Consider the following 6,000-nt stretch of genomic DNA (forward strand, 5'->3'; position numbering starts at 1 on the left):
GAAAAGCACAATGCCGACTTAAGTACAAGAAGACTGACTCTTCTTACTGTATATGATTTGAACCATTCCTGTGACACTAGTTATTGATTCCGATGCTTCACTTCAGGTGTACTGTATTCCTTGCACCTTCGTATTGACTATGAAACACAGAAATTGCATCGGGATTAAATACAAAAGGCGTAATGCCGACTTAAGTACAAGTAGACTGACTATTCTTACTGTCTATGTTTTGAACCATTCCAGTGACACTAGTTATAGATTCTGATGCTTCACTTCAGTTTTACTGTATACCTCTGACCTTCTTATTGTCGATGAAACACAGAAATTGCATCGGAATAAAATACAAAAGGCACAATGCCGACTTAAGTACAAGAAGACTGTCTCTCCCTACTGTCTATGTTTTGAACCATTCCTGTGACACTAGTTATAGATTCCGATGCATCACTTCAGGTTTACTGTATCCCTTGGACCTACTTAATGACGAAGAAAGACAGAAATTGCATCGGAATTAAGTAGAAATGCCACAATGCCGACCTCAGTACAAGAAGACTGACTCTTCCTATTGTCTACGTTTTGAACCATCCCTGTGACACTAGTTATAGATTCCGATGCTTCACTTCAAGTTTACTGTATCCCTCTGACCTTCTTATTGACGATGAAACACAGAAATTGCATCGGAAATAAATAGAAAAGGCACAATGCCGACTTAAGTACAAGAAGACTGACTCTTTCTACTGTCTATGCTTTGAACCATACCTGTGACACTAGTTATAGATTCTGATGCCTCACTTCAGGTTCACTGTATCCCTCTGACCCTCTTATTGACGATGAAACATAGAAATTGCATAGGAATTAAATAGAAAAGGCACAATGCCGACATAAGTACAAGAAGACTGCTTCTTCTCACTGTCTATGATTTGAACTATTCCTGTGACACTAGTTATAGATTCCGATGCCTCACTTAGGGTTTACTGTATCCCTTGGACCTTCTTATTGACGATGAAACATAGAAATTGCATCGGAATTAAATAGAAAAGGCACAATGCCGAATTAAGTACAAGAAGAGTGACTCTTCCTACTGTCTATGTTTTGAACCATTCCTGTGACACTAGTTATAGATTCCGATTCTTCACTTCAGGTGTACTGTATCCCTTGGACCTTCTTATTGACGATGAAACACAGAAATTGCATCGGAATTAAATACAAAAATCACATGCCGACTTAAGTACAAGATGACTGACTCTTCCTACTGTCTACGTTTTGACTCATCCCTGTGACACTAGTTATAGATTCCGATGCTTCACTTCAAGTTTATTGTATCCCTCTGATCTTATTATTGACGATAAAACACAAAAATTGCATCGGAAATAAATAGAAAAGGCACATTGCCGACTTAAGTACAAGAAGACTGACTCTTCTTACTTACTATGTTTTGAACATTTGCTTTGAGACCAGTTTTAGAATCCGATGCTTCACCGTATGTTTACTGTATCCCTTGGACCTTCTTATTGACGATGAAACACAGAAATTGCATCGGAATTAAATACAAAAGGCACCATGCCGACTTATGTACAAGAAGACTGACTCCTCTTACTGACTATGTTTTGAACCATTCCTGTGACACTTGTTATAGATTTCGATGCTTCACTTCAGGTTTACTGTATCCCTCTGACTTTCTTATTGACGATGAAACAGAGAAATTGCATCGGAATTAAATAGATAAGGCACAATGCCGACTTAAGTACAAGAAGCCTGTTTCTTCCTACTGTCAATGTTTTGAAGCATTCCTGTGACACTAGTTATAGATTCCGATGCTTCACTTCAGGTTTACTGTATCCCTCTGACCTTCTTAATGACGATGAAACACAGATATTGCATCGGAATTAAATACAAAAGGCACAATGCCGACTCAAGTACAAGAAGACTGACTCTTCCTACTGTCTATGTTTTGAACCATTCCTGTGAGACTAGTTATACATTCCGATGCTTCACTTCAGGTTTACTGTATCCCTCTGACCTTCTTATTGACGATGAAACATAGATATTGCATCGTAATGAAATAGAAAAGGCACAATGTCGACTTAAGTACAAGAAGACTGACTCTTCATACTGTCTACGTTTTGAAACATCCCTGTGACACAAGTTATAGATTCCGATGCTTCACTTCAGGTTTACTGTATCCCTCTGACCTTCTTATTGACGATAAATCGCATAAATTGCATCGGAATGAAATAGAAAAGGCACAATGCTGACTTAAGTACAAGAAGACTGACTCTTCTTACTGACTATGTTTTGAACCATTCCTGTGACACTAGTTATAGATTCCGATGCTTCACTTTAGGTTTACTGTATCCCTCTGACCTTCTTATTGACGATGAAACTTAGAAATTGCATCGGAATTAAATACAAAAGGTACAATGCCGAATCAAATACAAGATGACTGGCTCATCTTACTCACAATGCTTTGAACCTTTCCTGTGAGACCGGTATTAGATTCCGATGCTTCACTTCAGGTTTACTGTATCCCTTGGACCTTCTTATTGACGACGAAACACAAAAATTTCATCGGAATTAAATAGAAAAGGCACAATGCCGACTTAGGTACAAGAAGACTAACTCTTCTTACTGACAATGCTTTGAACATTTCCTGTGAGACCAGTTTTAGATTCCGATGCTTCAATATATGTTTACTGTATATCTTGGCCCTTCCTATTGACGATGAAACACAGAAATTGCGTCGGAATTAAATTCAAAAGGCACCATGATGACTTAAGTACAAGAAGACTGACTCTTCTTACTGACTATAATCTGAACCATTCCTGTGACACTAGTTATAGATTCCGATGCCTCACTACAGGTTTACTGTATCCCTTGGACCTTCGTATTGATGATGAAACACAGAAATTGCATCGGAATTAAATAGAAAAGGCACAATGCCGACTTAACCCTTTGAACGGAACATCGGTCTGAGATACCGCCATAGTTGACATTAACAATGCTAACGGCGCTGCATTGTTCGTGAGGGTGGGGAGAAGCCCAGTAATCTTCAGTCGGGTCCCGAACCGCAGCTGGCCAACAACGTATTGTCGGCGCATGCATTGTTTTCAAGTAAGTAGAATTTTTGTTACGTATTGTCGGTCTGTGAGACCGTGTTCCGAAAAAATGCATTCCCCTCCCGGTCTGACAGACCGGGTGTTCCTAAAAGTGTCAAATTTTTGCCGGTCTCCCAGACCGGTGTTCCTAAAAGTATCACGCATTTGTCGGTCTGTATGACCGATGTTCCACTCTTTGAACTCTTCTGTTTTCTGTGTAGCAACATTTCATCTATTTGATTGAAATTTTTGCCACCACACGATGCTTAATACTTTTGTGTTCATAGAAGAACGAGAAAAAAGTGTAACAACTCGTATTTAACGTTTTAATTTTTCCTCTTTCCGTTTTTCACACACATTCTCCAATTTACCGCGCAAACTTATTACAGCGATAGAATTATCCCCATTAAATTTCGTTAAAACTCATTTTTCCCTTTTTCCTTGCAGGTTTACAATGGAAGGTCCGAAATATGTTTCAAATCGGTCGAAAAGAATTGTAGCCCTTGCACGCTCTCAAAATTACCTTGAAGAATCAGACTCGGAAGTGGATTCAGATGAATCATGCATTCCAGATGAGGACCTTACTATCCAAGATCCTCGCAATGAAACAGATAATGACGATGACTCTCCCAATGATGATGATCGCGATGATGAAACTATTCGAGAAATATTTGAAGTCGAAAATACCGCAGTTCGCGAAGAAACTGGAGAGCAACCACAGTCTGACATAACTTCTGGTGGAAGCAGACTAATCACTCCACAGAAGCCTGCTGATGTTGCTAGCTCATCTACGCGTTCTGATGACACTCTAGATGAGAGTCGTCTTCCAGTTTCTTACTACGGAAGAAACAAGTGTTTCACATGGTCATCAACTCCTGTTCGCTCTAAGACGCGAACAGCAGCATCCAATATAATAAAGGTACGGCTATCAAAGATACAAGGGCCTGCTCTTACCGTGGGGAAAAACCCACTCCCAGGTGAAGTGTGGCGCCTTTTGTTTACTGACGACATGATTGAGACGATTGTAAAGCATACTAATGAAAAGTTGGCCAAAATTCGTTCTGTTATTGAACTAAAAGAAAGTGTAGCTTACAGAGACACTACTGTGCAGGAAGTGAACGCTGTGATTGGAGTCACAGTTCTTTGCAGCATATTCAAATCTGCGAGGGAGCCTATGACCTCGCTGTTTTCCACTTCGGTCTTGGGGAGGCCAATTTTTCGATCAATAATAACAGAAAAGCGATTAGGAATATTGCTTAGGGCATTTAGATTCGATGACTCGAGCACGAGGGAACAGAGGGAAAAATATGACCCAGCTGCTGCCATTACAGACATATTTAATAAGTTTATTTGGAACTGCCAACAAATTTATAGCCCTGGAGCGCATTTGACAGTTGATGAAACTTTGGTGCCTTTCAGAGGGAGGGTTAAATTTCGTATATATATGCCGAATAAACCGGCTAAATATGGCATTAAGGTCATGGGTCTGGCAGATGCACACAATGCATATATTTACAATGCCTACATCTACTCCGGCAAAGGCTGTGATGGAGCCACACTTTCTACAGCAGAAAAGAAAAAGAGCATTCCCACGCAGTCTGTAATCCGCCTATCTAAAGGGCTGTATGGCACAAACAGAAATATTAGTTGCGACAATTGGTTTTGTTCTGTGGAACTTGCCCAGGAGCTACTAGCTCACAATTTGACATTAGTTGGGACACTAAAAAGAAACAGACCCCAGATACCAGCAGAATTTCAAGCAAGAAGCGATCGTGAAATTGGGTCCAGCCTTTATGGCTTTACGAAAGAAATGACTCTGCTTTCTTATGTCCCAAAAAGGAATAAGGCAGTCCTACTTCTTTCGTCAATGCATCATTCCAATTACACTGACGTTTCAAATGATAAACCTGAAATCATATCTTTTTATAACGCCACAAAAAGTGGAATAGACACGCTAGATATGAAGTGCAGTGTTTATTCTACTAATCGCAAAACAAGAAGGTGGCCGTTGGCTATTTTTTACCACATGGTGGCCATGGCTGGATCAAACGCAAGTATACTTTATGGACTTTTTGGAGAGAAGAAAACCGTATCACGTTTTGATTTCCTGAAAAGAGTTTCTCTATATTTGGTCTACGATTTCGTAAAATCCCGACTGGCAATCTCCAATCTGCCTCAAGAGCTACAAAGTATTATTTCATCTTTAGAAGAAGAGGCAGCAAAAGAAAAGCAAATCGTTAGCCAACGGAATAAATTTGTTGTTCGAGTTGATGAGTGTCCGACGGACACACTTGGTAAAAGAAAAACCTGTCGATTTTGTCCATATCAAAAAAAGAGGAAAACTGCCTACAAGTGTATTTCTTGCGAAGAACCAACGTGCTTGGAGTGTTCACGAAAAGTGTGCAAGACTTGTGCAATTAAAAATAAAAGTTAAATTTTTTCTTTGCATTACATTTTAGTATTCATTTTCTTTGTGTTGTAACTATAATAATGTAAAAAAAAAGTATTTCTAAAGGAGTAATGTGTAAACAACAAAACACTGCAAATTAAAGATTTTCCTAGTAATAAACTTGAATTTACTGGTATTTTAACAAATATTATGGTTCAAAAACCTATTATTATGTTTAATTACACCTTAAAGAGAGAGAGAAGCAACGTAGAAGTGCGGAAAAGTCATAAAAATAGAGAAAAATACACTTTAAATGTCCTAGCGGTCTAGCAGACCGATGTTCCATCTTACCGCCGAGTAAAAGATGTTCCGGTTAGAGGGTTAAGTACAAGAATACTGACTCTTCCTACTGTCTATGTTTTGAACCATTCCTGTGACACTAGTTATAGATTCCGATGTCTCACATCAGGTTTACTGTATCCCCTGGACCTTCTTATTGACGATGAAACACAGAAATTG

This window comes from Schistocerca americana, chromosome 1 (assembly GCF_021461395.2).
Source record: "Schistocerca americana isolate TAMUIC-IGC-003095 chromosome 1, iqSchAmer2.1, whole genome shotgun sequence".
Lineage (NCBI taxonomy): Eukaryota > Metazoa > Arthropoda > Insecta > Orthoptera > Acrididae > Schistocerca > Schistocerca americana.